Here is a 16,888-nt window from a genome sequence, read left to right as displayed (position 1 = left end):
CCTTCCTTTTAATGGTATATAACAGAGATGAAAAAAAGCACAGATGCTGACTCCCTCTAGTTGCAGAGATAAAACACACACTCACACACAAGCATAATGATGGTATGATGCAGGCCTGACTTGGATAAAAGAAGAGTCTGGGAAGCTTGGTGACAGCTTGTTTAATTAAACATGGAGAATACTTGGGCATACGACCAGGACTCATATACTTATTCATGCCTGCCATATTGTATATCTCTAAATGAAAAGAGTGCTCTCTTGCAGCAACTAATGTGAGAGATAATATATTGGCTGAGATTTTGGCTGAGTGTTACCCTTGAAATCTTGGACCTGTTTCTGCTCTCTGGAAGCTCTAATTAAGTTCTTTTTTTTCTCTCCCTGCCTCCTAAGACTTACAATTAAGTGATGTAATACTTCATAGTCACAAATAATTTTCCATTCGGGACAAATCATTGCTCTTACTTGTTATTTACTTGCCAAGAAAAGGGAAGGTAAAATGTTTGCCTTTTCTTACTGTGATTCTCGGCAGCAGAAGCAGGTGCTCCTTACAGCACTGAAAGTACTGGAGCGAAGACGAGCGCGAGATGATGCAACACTGGAGGAAAACGAACTCAATTCTGCTTCAGGCAGTTTCAGCACTGGCACCGGACTCCTGCCAGGATTCGAGCCCGGGGCTACGTATTAATTCAGCTGAGCTGTTTAGCAACAGATAAAAATTCACTGGCTTCATAGTCAGATTTACAATAGAGCTTCTCCAGTAAAGGTAAAATGTCCATTTTTGCGCTGACCGCTCCACTGGCGCACAACTGTGTTTCCTTTCAGGTCTTCATTGAGAAAAAGGCAGCAGCTTTCCAGCCTCTTGGACTGTGACGGTCTGCTGCAAGACGCCGGAGAAGAGAAGAGGCAATTCGTCTGCAGATGCTCTCTGGTCCCAATGTAAAATGACTCTGCTCAGTGAATTTTATCAGAGTTGTCATAAATAAATATGCCGCTTTGCCTCAGCAAATATGCAAGATGTCCGGATGGAGCATAAAAATGTACATACTCCTACGAAATGTATGAATTTCTCTCTAATATTCTGTATCCTGCAGTTGGACACACATCCAGTAATTCCTCTTAGTTTCCATTTGGACTCAGTGCCACTTCTTTAGAAAAATAAGAAGCTTGCACAATGTTTTCTATTAAATTTAATGTCAAATATGCCGCAAGTTTTCTCTCCAAAGTGCTGCTATTTTTACCTGCATATTTTAACGACACGAGAAAATGATCCCCCACCCCCCTTTAAAAACCCTTGGCTTAAAACTCTGAATGTTATCTGCTTTTTTTGTGCTTCGCAAATTAATGCAAGCACCTCATCTCCTTTCATTATTTATTCATCTGGAGCAAATGTTTTTTTTCTTTTTTCTCTCCGCACTCATGCAGAAGCAGTTTTCCTCTTCAAAGGACAAAGCTACAGAAACCCAGGTGTTATTACCCAACATAAAGCAGAGTGAAAGAAACATTTTCTCAGGTTTGCATTTCAAATACTGCCTTGTCTCAACAAGTCAGTTCAATTCGATTTATTTATATAGCGCCAATGCATGACAAAACTTATCTCTGGGCACTATACATAAACTTTCACATAATAAAATGGCAACTAGTAAAAGTTATCGATCTAAGGAAGCCGGCAGATTGCACTGAACCTTCACTTTGTTGCAGTCTCCTATCCTGAGCAGCACGTTGGCAACAGTGGAAGGGAAAAACTCCCGTTTAACAGGAAGAAACCTCCAGCAGAACCAGAACCAGGCTCAGGAGGGGCAGCGTCGGTTTGCGAGGACAATATCTTGACACGGAGGGAGAAAATAGTTTGTTTTTAATTACTGCAGAATATTTTTGTGGGACAAAAAGAGTCTTTTTTCTAAACAGACTGAATTAAGTTTTATAGAGATTATCAGTGCAGAAAAAAAAAACTTTTTGCCTCTTGTTGTTGGCTTTGCTACAGATACCTGTATCACATTTTTTTCCAAGCGGGATGGAAACCAGACCACAGAAGCTTTCAGTTTTAATTTCAGTTTTCTGTTTGTTTTGTACTTGGAGTTTATTCTGATTTGTTGTGTTTCTAATTACTTAGCTATGCTTTTCCCTTTTTGTTTCATCTAGACCATGTTTTCTGCTCATTCTGCTCACCTGTTCCCACTCACTATTCCCTCCTGCCAGCATTTATACTCCCAGCTCCACAATCACTCCTACTCAGATCCAACTGTTAGCTTCCAGTAGTTTCTTGTTGTTTCTCTCAGTGTAGCTGCTTGATTTAGGTAGTTATCACCCACTACTGGAAACTGAAGGGAGATGAAAATGTTTTTGCTCATGTCTGTGTGTCTGTCTGGCAGCAAAATATCTTACAAAAAACTGAGCAAATTTTAATGAAACTCTCAAAAAGAAATCATTGGCTGTACATGTACAAATGTTTGGAGCCAACACAATTAAAGATGGACATCACAGCCAACTGACCTTAAAAAAAGGCTTTTTTTCAGTCAATTTTACATATATTGACTAAAAATTTGATGTGGTAGTAATTGAGAATGATCCTCAACACAGATTCTGAACGCTAACAGAATGTGGACAATTTTTCATTTAAAATTTTGTCATTAACTATTCAGAGTTAACTTTATGTGTCTCCAAAATATTTCATGAGCCACTGGAGGGATTTTAATACAATTTTTAGAAAGTATTATCAGTGAATGTGCAACATTAAATGGTGATAACTGTAGCTAAAATCTGATGTAGTAGTAACTGACAATCATTCACTCAACATACTCTGAGTGCAACATCTTGCAATGTTCCATGAGATTGTGCATGATGTTATTTTCAACATTTGACCAAAATGACTACAACACATCTCTAGCATTTCTTTAAGGAATGAAATGCCCATAATTTGTCTAAGCATCCAGCTCCATGGTATGTTATTTTACTGTTTTTTCTGCTCTTCTCGGAGTGGCACAGCGGCGCAGTGTTTAGATCTGTCGCCTCTCAGCATGAAGGTTACAGGATTGCTTCCCATATTCTTATGAATTACTATGAAATGTTTACGATCATAGTTGGTTTAAGATCCACTTTGGTCCCCGCTCTGCTTGGACGAGCTGTTAAGTTGACAATATTTTCAGAATTAAACTCTATTTCTCCAAACCAACACTGTTAGAAGCCCTGTCTACAACAAGTAAGATATTACACAGAACCCCACTTAAAATAATCTCAACTAACACTTTAAGTAGAGGGTTTTTTTATCTTTTATTTTCTTGTGGTAGCTTGGTGATCAGTGCCTTGATCACATAATCCTGACCCTGCGGGTTCAAGTCCAGCTTGCAACAGGAGGGAGCAGCCGAAGAAAAGGAAGGATTTTCATGCGGTAACACATCAAACCAGTCACCAGACCTGACGCAGCTCTATTTAATTAAGCCGGATCAAGATCCTGACATAGCGCGCTCATTGTTCAAGCCTTTCCCTGAACTTTTAAATGTCTGTCATGCTCGACGTCCTTGAGACTGGATTGATCTTCTTGGGTACATTAACCTATCAATTCGGTAGGCGTTGTGCATTATGATGAAGCGTATGGAAAACATCCACGGTCCTCACTCAGAGGTCAGTGAGAGGTGGCTACTGTAAACGGCAAAGAACAACAGGGAACTGAATCATTAATATTAATCAGACAAAGCTGGGCTGTATCTGTCTGAAGGAAGATACCCTGATTAAGAGTGGTCGGCAGGATCATTAGAGCTATAAACCCAATGGCACATCTGAACTGTAAGTGTGTGTGTGTGTGTGTGTGTGTGTGGAGGGGGGGGTCTGTGTGTGTCCCATGCATTGATAAGGACACATATAGTTACATAAGTGGGGCAAGTGGACGAGGAAATAGCCAGCAGTGGAGATGCGGTGTAATTAAAGTGCAGGGGGGACCTCTTTGTGGCGCTGGTGGGCTCCTTGCCACGTTTCCCATTGACTTTCAACTGGACGAGGAAGGTCAACAACAAGGTGTTTAGAGCAATCTCCACAAATTGTTGGACTGAGGCTTGATAATCTCCAAGGCTTTAATGGATCGCAGATCTGTTTACCAAGTGAGTGCACCTCACAAAGTCATTTGGCAATTGTTTTACCCTCTAACATAATAACAAAACTGGAATTGGCTTTTTGATCAATGACATCAGTGGTTAAGTTGATATATTCAATAAGCACAACAACCTTGAGCCTATTAAAATCACTGTGTCTGTGTGTGTGTGTGTGTGTGTGTGTGTGTGTGTGTGCGTGAGACTTGGAGGATGAGGCTGTACTGTACTTCCTAACTATGCAGGAATAATTTCATGCAGGATACATTTATTTCTCATTAAAACATTTTCAGTTTGCTTCTCCTTTTTTTTGTAGATTGACCCATGAAACATTTGTGTGCAAACACAGAGTGCTGAACTGCTTGTTCGGTGCTGCAAGTTTATCTCAAACTATCCAGACTGTATTCCATCAAAAGTAACTATAATTTAGGAAAAACTGCTGAGAGCACACTCTCCGAATGATGAGGGGGGAAATGAGAAGCGTCCTTTGCTGTCTTGCCATGTGTGCGAATGACTGAATTTTCCCCAAAAGCTGGGCAACAAGAATGCGGCGAGATTGCACAGGAAGAGGGATCCAATGTAGTCTGGCAGGCTGCGAGTTGATCTGAGGGGGCTTTAATGTTTCCTCTGGTCTCTTTCCAGGCATTAATGGTCGAATGGATCGGATCGGACATGCCTGAAGACTCAACCAGCCCTTAGTTTTGCTCCCAGCAAATCTCAACAGCCTGCATCTTAAGCTCAAATAAGCACTGTGGCCACTGCCCTGCCAATGATTTGAACAACTCCCAAGTTGATACCCCTTCTATCTCATTCGTAGCTCATTTATCAGATAGTTAGGATGCAGCTCACCGAGACGGAGGCCCAGGCAGAGGGAGATGACGACTACACCATCAGCCTCATAATTCCACTTCCGCTGAAACAAATTAGACTTTAATATACACATAATACAAGAAACCTCATAACTAATACAGATGGTTGTTGCCTTTAACATCACATGCCTCTCAGCCTGGCACAAGGAGAGGATGAAAGAGTAATAAGGAATATGGTTTTAGAAGTCTTTAGGTAGAGCCTTGTTAGGCCAGATTGCAGCTCAGATGTATTTGTGAAATATCCAGTCTTCAGATCCTTTTAAAGACAGGGTTCTCTTTATTTCTGTTAAGGGTGCATTAGCACTGGAGCACCCTTTTTACTATTCTGTTGGTTCTATTACTGATAAAATTTTTCTCTTGCTGCTCCTCCCTCTGCCATGAAAAAAACAATATGAAACACAAGGTTGATCAGGAATACTGTGTTAGGAATTTGGTAATGGTACGTTGTATAACATGGACAAAAATTGCAAAAAATAAACAAATAAATAAACCCAAAAGCAATAAGAGAAACCCCAGCTCTGTTGAAAGATTCACATGGTTGAACTGGCATTTTGATGTCCTCAATGAGTTTTACACAATCACAGTTTAAATGTTAGGATTATTTTTTTGGAGATTTTACCAGGAAATGTTCAGCTTAGTGTGATGGTGCCATGCCTTCCAACTTTTAAGCTGTCTAAGCTTTCTAAAATGTTAGCAAACAAACTCATCTTATTGCCACGTTTTACACTTCTTACATAGTTTATACATTAAAAGATAGGCTTTTTTTGACTTCTTTCATTAAGTGTGTCTCCCACTGCTACACTGCTTTTGGTTTTCTCTTAAAGCCTCCCAGAGTGCAGATTGCACACATCCAAACTCCCATTGACTTCTATTGTATCTGAGCTCAGAATTTTCTCTTTAAAAGTGGAAGTGAGCAATCCTTCTACCTTAGCATATTTTAACAGGAACCATGTAGACTCATAATAATTGCTGCCCCTCCCGATTCTGCTCCTTCCTCTACAAAAAAAGTGGGAATCTACACGGTAACTACTGGCTCCATAAATGCTGGATCATTGGCTTTTGTATTATGCAGAAAACCTTTCTTTTCTACTGTTCCCTATAGACGTTGCATATTTTCAGACTTCATGTCATCTCTAATTAGACGTTTCATGTAAAGTACACAAATTTGCAACAGGATGAGGCAAATGGGACTTTCAAAATAAAGTTTATAGGTACTCATTCAAAACTGGAGTCTTGCTTCGGTTATTACAAAACTATGTCTCATCTTTCAAATTGTCAATTTCAAGATGTTTTTGCTGCTATTTCTACATAGTCTGCAGTCTTTTTTCTGGTCTTTTCTTTCCCATGTGAAAAAAAAGTTAAAGATAAATGCACCCCACCCAAAAAAAAAAAAAAAAAGTTTTCAGAAAAAAGTGTGACATTCTCAGAACACTAATACAGAACTTGGCACAGAAAAGCCTCAAAGGCCTTGGCACAAAAGCCCTTACAAATTGAGGAGATAGAAGTGCAAACTCATTAGCTTACCAGGTTTCCAATCACAGCATTTTTTTTATATGCTGGATGTCTCAGTCTGCAGAGCTCTCATCTGATGAGAGAGCTGTTTTACATGACTTCAAAGGACGCAGTTCTGCTTTTGAACTTCTAGCTGATGTGAGGGTTTTTTTCTCTTCTTTAGCTGATATGTTTAGTCAGAACTTATGGGCCAATTTGTGTTTAACCAACTGCTTTTGTAACATTTAATGAATTTGGCACAGCTTTTCTGGGAGGCTGCATTGTTCCAGAGCACCACTTGTTGTTCTGAGACCTTGTGTGTGTGTGTGTGTGTGTGTGTGTGTGTGTGTGTGTGTGTGTGTGCGCGTGTGTGTGTGTGTGTGGTTTTTGCAGTGTGACAAACTCCTTTCACCACACTTTCTTCAAGCACTTTTGTTTTTGGAGAGAGAGTGAAGTGATCTGATGGAATGTGCTGCAGCACATATGGCACTACTTGACTTTTGTGTTTAGAGGCAGAGCCAATTACCATCTCTCCAGTTTGATCGTGCTTCAACATGCACGCACTTTGTGAATTTTTTTTAAGCCTAAATCTGAAATAGCAAGTTGTTGTTGTTTTTTTTGTTGTTGTTTTTTATGTTTGACCTCAAAATACCCCTGATATCACAAACCAGCACTGTGCACACAAAAGCCACGTTTGATGACTCTGAAATTACAAACACTCTTGTCACACGCACACAACAAAAGCAAAGCAAATAAAGCTCTTCTGGTTTATCGCATCAGAGTGAAAAAATGTGATATTTGCTCTGTTTCTTGTTTGGTCTCTGCTGCTGCTGTATCGAGGATTTAATCTGCAGTTTGGGTATTATGATTGCACTCAATCCTGGATTCATTTATGAAAGTGACTGGATTCAAAAGTGCAGCACACGCATTCGCTGCACCCCAGCTATCAGTGCGCTCCACTTTTAATCGTCCCCCTGGGTACACCATATGGGAAATGTTGAGAGATATACGGCTGTCATTCATGATTTCTCTCTTTTTTTTCTCTCTCTCTCTCTCTTTGAAATGTGCTGCCTTGCACAAAGATGATGTAGGTAAGATATTACCCTATTATCCCATTACGACGCGTACCTCAGAATCTGCAGCCTTCATTTGCAGACAGCTTGTCTCCTGCACCATTTTTATCCTGTTTCGGGGAGAAGCTCCTCTGCGATGCTGCACTACCATCTGCTGGGAAACCTTACAGGCAGAGTCGGCTGCAGTAAAAAAAACAAACAACAAAAAAAAACACTTCTTCCTCTCTGCTGCTGTGAAGCAGAGATTGATTCCTCTGTCTGTCACTGATGAGATTGTGCGACTGTTGTGTTTAAATTAGCGGCGGCCTGATAAGAAAAATATAAATTGCTCTAATCTCCCTGGACTTAAAATATGACACTTGACCAGGAAAATACATTGGCGCTGTGTGAAGAAATCTCCCACTGACGTGTCTAAAAACTGACAGCTCCTATTTCTGATGAAACTGTTGTCTGGCAGTGCAGCAGAGAGGAGAGCTGCACACAACCAATAGCCACAGCTGTTAGACTCTTCTAAGAGGTAGCATAACACATTATGTAATGCAATTATGCATCAAAATTAATAGCAGGCAATTGTGCAGGCAACCAGCCAGCTGTGATGGCTTTATATAACCAAACCTAAATGAATAAAAAAGGAAAATTTGCAGACGCAGAGAGAGAGAGAAACACAAAACCCTCCTATTTGTGCTTCTATCTTTAAAACAGTTTAACAAATTGCTATGACATAGTATAATGTAATATTGCTTCCAGTCTGTCACGTTGTTAATCTGTGCAGCTTGGCTTTCATTCAGGTGCTGGGTATCGAGTTCAATCATTGGTAAAAGTGCTTTCACAAAGATTCATTGAATTAAGCCCCCATGCATAAAGAAGATGGAGAATAGCTAGGAGCACTTTGTATGTTCAATTTACATAATGCCTTTAATTTTACTACATCCACTACTAAACCCAGAGGATAGTTCAATCAGCAGACTGTATACAGTGGGGTTTAATGTACACACGGTGGATGGAGGATCATTAAAGCAAATATGTGAACAACAAATTTGACATAAATTAACACTCATTATCAAAAGAGCCGTGTGTTTTTAAGAGACTGGCGCTGCATTTCTCACGACGTGTGGGTTGAACAAAAAAAGTCGTCGTCTCCAGTCACACACTTTGACACGGCGTCTCTGTGTGAGACGAGAGCAGCCTATCCCGGCTTTGAAACAACAACAATGAAAAAAAAAAATCTGTTCCACTTTTTTTTTTTCCTGCCATGTTAGGGCTGAGGGGAGAGTTTATCTTGAGCCATTTTGGAATGTCGACATGCAGAGGAATTCACCGTTCAAGCAGCATCCTGCTACCTTTGATAACATCTACACACCTGAAGCTCCAGAAGAGAGTCGCACGCAGGTTAATATTTCATCCTGCGCAGCCGTGCATATGCATTAAACTAAATCGATCCATGCACGTCTTGACTCGCTCCCTGGTTAGTGCTGTGAATAGTAATCTCAGCCTTCCAGAAGATAAACAGTCTCTGCTGCCATCTAGAGGTATTTGAAGCCACTCTGCCACAGTAGTAGTGTCTTCATCATTCAAAAAAATAAAAAATAAAATAACTAAACATCCTTTATTCAGAGCACACACACACCCTTCCCTTTTTTCGCCCATGGGATGACAGAGCTATAATGCTTTTGCCCGTGTGTGTGTACATTTGTCGGTACAGTTAGCAAAATATCTCATAAGTCACTGAACAGACTTTAAAGAAACTTTCAGAAAGTAATCACTGAATGCACACCTTTTGGAGTCAACCTGATTCAAGATGGCCACCACAGTGAAGCAATCTAAGCAAACACAAAAATTGTTGTAGCTCAGTCAGTTGTACAGATATTGAGCTAAAATTTGGAGTGGTAGTATCTGACACTGATCCTCAACTTGTGCTCTGAGCGCCAACTTTCTGCAGAAAACTTGTGTTTAAAACTCTGCGATTTACTGTTGGAATCAACTCTGATGTTAGCTAAATATCTCGTGAACCACTGAAGGAATTTTTATGAATCTGTCAGAAAGTAATAAGCTGGATGCACATTTACAACTTAATTATTTTTTTGACTCAACCCCATTCAAGATGGCTGCCACAACATTGAGCTAAAACCTGGTGTGGGAGTAGTTGAGCATTGTCCCCAACACATATTTTGATTTCACCACATCTTTGCTTAAAATCTCTGCATTAACTGTTGGAATTAACCATGTTAGTTTGTTAGTATAATATCTTGTGAACCACTGAAGAGATTTTAATGAAACTGTCAGAAAGTAATGATTTGGTGTACATGCACAATAGATTAACTTCTGGAGGCAAATCATTTTAAGACGGCTACAACAGTTAATCAATCTTAAACTACACAAAAATGGCTATAACTCAAATAATGATAGTATTTGAGTTATACCCATTTTTGTGTGTGATAGTTTGGTGTGGTAGTAGCTGGCACTCATTCGTGACTCGCCCTCCAAGCACTAACATGTAAGCAAAATCAAGAAAGATATCACAATATCGTATGAGATTACACAGAATGTTATTTTCATTGTTTAAACAAAATGGCTGTACCTGTAATATAACATGATGTCAGTTTAAAACACAAGCATGAAAGGCAGTAAGTGATCTACATTCCTTCAAGAAATGTTTGGCTTTATTTATTTATTTATTTTGCTGTTTATGGCAGACTAGATGCAATCTGGTGCAGCACATGTAACCAATCATTTATGACTGCTTCAGAGAAGGAGTAGAGCTCCCATTTGAAGTCTTTTTTTTCCAGGCAGGGTTTTTATTTCCCCTCCGCTCCACGAGGCAGAAGCAGAACGTATGAATGCACCCGGCACAGAGAAATGGCTTGCCGTCTAAACAGCTGTAAATTTGTGCTGCGCGGCGGCCTCAGCTCATGTCAGGGTTTTATATCACGGATTGATTGGAATTATATAACGCTTGCTTTGACTGACTGACTCCACTCAATGGATCTGCTAAAGGGAAGGCGTCGTGCATGAGCTTGGGTCGTAAAGAGTCCATGATAAATAAAGACGGGGTTCACCAGGGGCGGCGAGGACCCCTGCCAACTGAAAGGCTGATGAATCTGGCTGTGTTTGCGATTTAAGAACTGCATGCGGAGAACAATTTATTGCACAATTTATTTCCAAGATTATAACCCATTGTGAATCACCTTTATTTTGGGCCTCATAGAGTTTGCACAGCTTATTTAGGATATTTCATTCACATAAAGTTGTGGCTACAAACCAGTGGTGCTCAGATGTGCACCAGTGAGCATGTCTTCAGCAACAGTTGGAGGTTGAAGGGCAGATGTTATTCCATTCCAGTAAATCTTAATTCCAAGAACCTGCAGCCGAGGATGAGAGTTGTTTACAACCCAGAGATGTGCAGTTTAGTGTGGTAAAAAGGGTATTTATTAAATGGAGTGGAAAAGTAAATCCTCAAAGGACGGACACTGGACGCTTATTAGCAGCAAACAGCAAGCGCCTCTAATTCAAATCAGGTATTCCTGCAGAGGTTTCACTTGAGGGTGTTGCTGATCATTAAAATGCTGTTAAGTGAGAAAAAGTTTTCTGAAGTTTTGACCAAGGGGAGCCAATCAGGACTAACTGTGATGTGTTGACTGGAGTAACACTGAGTCAGGCTGGATTATCGACCAGGCAGAGCGAGCCTTTGCCCAGAGCTCCAAATGCTCCAAAGTCAACAATTTATCCCAAAGTCTTTTTTTCCCCCTATTTGATTAAATTTTTTTTTTTTTTTACGAAATGCTCTTTTTTGCAATAAATCATTTCCTTCTAGTGTCTCTGTTTGTAGGTTTTACTCTTTTAGAAGCCTGTGTGCATTGTTTAATATTATAACTTTCTATTTTTTTCTAATTTTCTAATCATTCAGGGATTTATCTAGCACACTAAAAACTGTAGGCAAAGTCATGATTATGAACTACTTTAAACTTGTAAGGCTGCGATCAAAGAAATGTCATTATTAAGGATTTTTTTTGTTGTTATAAGAGAATAATTGTTAGGTCTAACCACTGCTCCACCATGCTGCTCTGTGTACCATATCACAATACAAAATGAATTCTTGGCTAAATAATTTCGTAAAACAACTGTAACATTTTTTTTCGATAAAGTTTACAATAACCTTTCAAATATGAACAATTTCAGCACCCATTTAAAATGTATTGGTGACGAGACCAAGATAAAGACAGACAAATAGAAGAGCGGCTCCTCTAATGTTTTGATTGTAAGAAACAAAATAATAGTGGCCATGTGCAGAATAGGATGCTATGTCCTTACTGTTTCTATTTCTATTTGTGTGGACTAGATGTTCAAACACCACACAAAATCTATGTTTTAAAAAACATCCAGAGCATTGCCAACAGGGCCTTAGTTTTGCTATTAAAAGCAGTGATAAGTTCTTGAAAATCGTCTCTTTTGTGCCTACATTTGGGTCCTGATACAGCCAAACATGACTTAGACTACCATATATTAATCCCACTCCTGTCACAACCCTCTGTGCATAACACTGAGCCACCTTTCAGATATAGCCAGGAGGGGGAAAGTTTGCTCTGTTCTTCTTGTATGGCTGCTGGTAGCTTACTGTTGTCAGGGATTTGTGGATGGTTGACTGCTTTGTAAAAAAAAATATTCTGGCTTTAAGGCTTTTTCTTCCTTGTTAAATGGTGACAAGTTTGTGTCAACACCAGCACGCTTGTCTGTAACGCAGCAATCCTCTGTTAATATATCAAACACAATGCCTTTTACCAGACACCTTTAACAAAAAGTAAAAGATGGGAGATCTTTGCAGCATCAGTCACGGATTTCTCTCTTTTTGACACTTTTATCCTCAGTCTGGTTTTGGCAGTAAAGCCACTGACCTTCCTAATCTGACAGAGGAAAAAGGTCCGTTGAAGTCCAAACAAAGGCAGCACTCTCTGCTGGAAAGCAGTAAAAAGATGGTTTCGACTTTGTTTTCACTTTCCTGCAGATTCATGAATAAAATGCTGACTTTAGGCGATTTATTTTAAGTGTTGATCTTTTATTTTAGGGTCATAGTCCGCTCGTGTTTTGGTTTGAAACCATTTAGTTGAGAACAGAACAGAGAAAATGCAAAAAAAAAATCATAAACTTGCATTTTTTTAGAAGTAAAAAGAAAAAAAAATGAAAATAATAATAAAAAAAATATGACGCCAGCTGCGAACTGTGAACACACTCAGAGCAGCTGGCAATTATATTTAAAGCGCCCGGGGAGCAGTCAGGGGGCTGGGTGCCGTGCTCACGGGCACATCAGCTGTGGCTGAAAATAGAGCTGGACCTAGCTCATCATTCCCCACATCGACCCACAGTTTTCCTGTCAACATGACAGAGAGATGAGCAGGTACAGGAGCAAATATGTGTGGGGTTTTTATGATCAAAGCCATAAACCACACTGTAATCTACATTTGATAGAAAGCAGCTTCTAATAAATAAATTAAACATATTTCACAGATACTAATACCAAAACAAATGGTAAGAAGTTGACTTCTTTTCGAAGCCCAGAAGCTCGAAGAAGTGATTCCTGTACTCATCATGAGTTAAAACTTGTAAACATGTGTGGAGGTTGGAACTGTGTGAGCCTGGCACGAAGACCAGGGCCCGTTCACGTGAAGCATGTTTTTCTTGTGCATGTCTGGGTTTTTCCAAAGTTCCAAAGTATGGATTTTAAGTTAAATACAGATTAGCGAAATGTGTAAACCCTCCAGTAGAACATGGTTTGGTTTATTTAATTAAAATTGGTTCAGTGGTTCATGAAATGTTGAGCTAAGAGACAAACAAACACACATGCAGCTACATCATCACTCATCTTTTATGACAATAGATAAACTTTTCAGCTAGCTAGTGAGCTTCGAACAGCTGCGAATATGAGACACTATTAGCAGCACATTTACGAGGCTTGAACAATTCTTTTGTTATTGTCACGTGCGCCATTATTCCATTACTTTGTGAGGTTGTGTTTATTTGTAGTAGCTGCTGTGAACATTTTCTGCACAGCTGTTAATTTGCACGTTTACTTTAGATTATATTCACACATAGTTACAAAAACACCCTAAAGTACTCCTTTAAATTAAATTAGTTTGAACTGAGGTCAAATCGTCACCAAAGCAACTCGTGTAATTTGTTCCTACATATGAGGTAAAATAAAAAAAACTACACTGATAAAAGATAAGATAGTAGTTAGTTTTTTAAGGGACTCAAAAGAATTAAGTACATTTTCCTGATAAGTATTGATATATATTGTTAAAATGAGAATAAAATGTGTCTACCACTAGTTTTGGCAGCTCCTATATGAGTTAAATTAAAGTTATAAATCAAGGCTTACACTGAATTTGTGTCTCTGATGTACAATATGTCTTTTTTTCTTTTGCCATCTCAGCTTTATATAAAAATAATCAGTGAGTAATTAAAGCCAACAGCGCTTGAAGCACAATTGGTTTATAAATTGTGATGATTCATTTGACCTAGCATTGACAATATGAGCAAAAGTTATTATTGTGCTTTTTTCACATTTAAAAAGTAGTGCATTGTGAGAGAAAGTCTCTCTCTATCCATTCATCCATTTTCTTTACCTGCTTTTCTGAGCAGGGTCACATTGTGCGAAAGGCAGTGTAAACTCAGGACAGGCAGCAAGTCCATCACAAGTTTAAAAAACAGGTTGCCTGAGGTTAATTTGATTGGACAATTAAGTTTATATAAATAGGACAACGCACAGCGTCACCACAGTGGACAGCTGTTTAAAAGACATAGTTTCCTAAATGCAGTGGTTAATTCATGCATCAGAGGGTTAATGTTAATCTTATTTTAAAATAAACCAAAAAAGAAGCACTGTGCAAGATTTAGTCTCTAGGATTTTTCTTTATGATGTCCCGGCAGTTAAACAATAAATATACATAAAATTAAAAAAATGCAAATCAGTCATTAAACATAAAAGAAATGTAAAGAGAAAGAAATAAAATGCTCATTCAAACACAAATGCATGGTTTAAGTATCTTGACTGGTGATTTTTCCAGGGTGTTACCCATCTTACACTCAGTGATATGATGTTCTTGTATTTCCTGTCTGTATTATATTAATAGGTAATGATTAGTTGAATAGAACTTTTTTTTTTTACCAAAGCTGCTCAGATGAAATACCAGATATTTGTAGGAAAGCCAAATAAAGAGAATCTAAAATGCTCGTGGTGATATTAATGTCTCAAAACAACATTTTCAGTTTCAGTAAAGGAAGCTGTGAATGGTAAAAGATGTTCAGTCTGTATCCACAACAAACCACCAGAGGGCAGATTTGTCTCACAAGTAGCTGAACTCCACAGGGGAAACTGAAACAACCAGTGTAATTACATCTTTTACACCTCTATGCTTCATACGGGCCTGAAACAGAAAATGGATTAAAGGTTATTTCCATTTTCTGTCATTTTCTCAAAAAGTGTTGATGAAAACATGACGGGGGATTTGCAGCCCTTTGTTTCCAATCTTGCTCCCCGTTCTGCCTGGTGGATCAGCACCATGGACAGAGACACATTTCAGCACCAAGAACAGCTCCTTTAAACTAAATTTCTCAGCTGTCATACTCAGATAGTCATCAGGATGCAGCAGGTTTGTCACAATCCCCTGGCCTAGAAAGCCCTGTAATAAAATACTTCTCTTTTTTTTTCCTTCTCTCTTGTTTCTAGGTCACCTTCCTGCAGAAGAAGGCACATTCTGTTCAGGGACGAAACCACAGCCTTCCCACTCATATGTGGGATTTCCTTAGACTTTAGAGGGAGCTGCATGGGGGAAGAAGCAGGATTTCGTAAGCATTTGCCCTCTACATCGAGGATTGCATCACTGTGCGTACGTCAGACTAAGGGATAAAAGGGAGGAGGAGAGAGGAAGAGGGGATGTTTAACCCTTTTTCCTCAAGACGATCAAAACAGTCACTGAATATTAGAAGCCATACAAGCACCATTTTTAGGCTCTAGCAGAGACAATTCAAATTAAACTAAATTATTTGTTTTATTGATAAAATACTGCTGAATGTTAGGAGTTTTTATTGCAGACTGGAGTGACAGGAAGACAAAGGTTCGTGTAGCTGCACTACACACATTAGATTCCAGGTGATGTGCTTCTTGTTAACAAGGCCAAAAAACAAAAACATATTTGTACAAATTGATGATTCGGGTAATAAATTTGAGACATGAAATGCAATAAAGTAGGTAGGTTTGGTAGGTTTGGCTCAGTGTTTCAGCATCTTTCTGGTTTTCCCAAATTACAACTGGAACTACTGCAAAATTCTTTTTCCCTTCAAAGTTGGGATGCATGTTGCCTGTCGTCTTTCATGCCAGAGTTTTAAACTAAGATAATCTTCTGCTGAAATGAGACAGAGTTATAGCCAGGTTGGTCAAACTTTGTAAATTAAGACCTTGTACAACATTTTGGGAACCCACAAAATGTGTTAATGCTTGGAGTATGTGTTGAGGAAGACATTTAACTTCTACCGCATCACACTTTAGCTCCATATTTATAAATTTTGTGTTGGCTATGCTTGATTAGCTGAGGTTGCCATCATGAATCAGGTTGACTTCAGAAGTTAATCAGCTGTAGATGTACATCCAGTGACTACATTCTGAGAGTTTCATTAAAACCAATCCATTGGTTCATGAGATATTTTGCTAACAGACAAAAACAATTGATGCCAACAGTTAATGCCAAATCAAAAATGTTGCACAATGTGTAGCGCTCAAACTATGTGCAGGTGATAGCTCTCTGCTACTACCACACCAAATTTTAGCTGATTATTTGTAAAATTGCCTGCAATATAGTAGTTTAAGTCAGTTAGTTGTAGCAGTAATCTTGAACTGGGTTGACTCCAAAAGCTAAACAGTTGTAGATGTACATCCAATGATTACTTTGTTGTTGTTGTTTTTTATCCAATTAGTGATTCATGGGATATCTTGCTAACTTGACAGATAAACACGAACACAGACAGCCATTTTGAAAAACAAAAACACCATTCTGCCAATTTTGGTGGTGGGCAAAAAATAATTGTAAATCCCAATTGACTGTGGTATAAAGGTTTATAAAATGTTATCCAAAAAAATGAACATTGTCTGGTCAGAATTAAACTATTTCTGCAAGCTCGGGTTGTTTGGAGCGCTATCTGCTGCAGGTAAGACAGCAAGTGTTCGTAACCTTTCCACAGAACCCCACTTTAAGATGCCTGAACTATCCCTTTAAGGGCAAAAGCAGTAACTACAGGGACTAGGCGACTTTGATTAATTGATTTTTTTTCTTCCCGCAACACTTTGTGGCGATCAATAGTGAGAGGAATCAGTGAAGGGAGAACGTCA

Source organism: Kryptolebias marmoratus, linkage group LG9, assembly GCF_001649575.2.
Source record: "Kryptolebias marmoratus isolate JLee-2015 linkage group LG9, ASM164957v2, whole genome shotgun sequence".
In the NCBI taxonomy this organism is placed as follows: domain Eukaryota; kingdom Metazoa; phylum Chordata; class Actinopteri; order Cyprinodontiformes; family Rivulidae; genus Kryptolebias; species Kryptolebias marmoratus.
Note: the sequence above shows the minus strand (reverse complement) of the source record.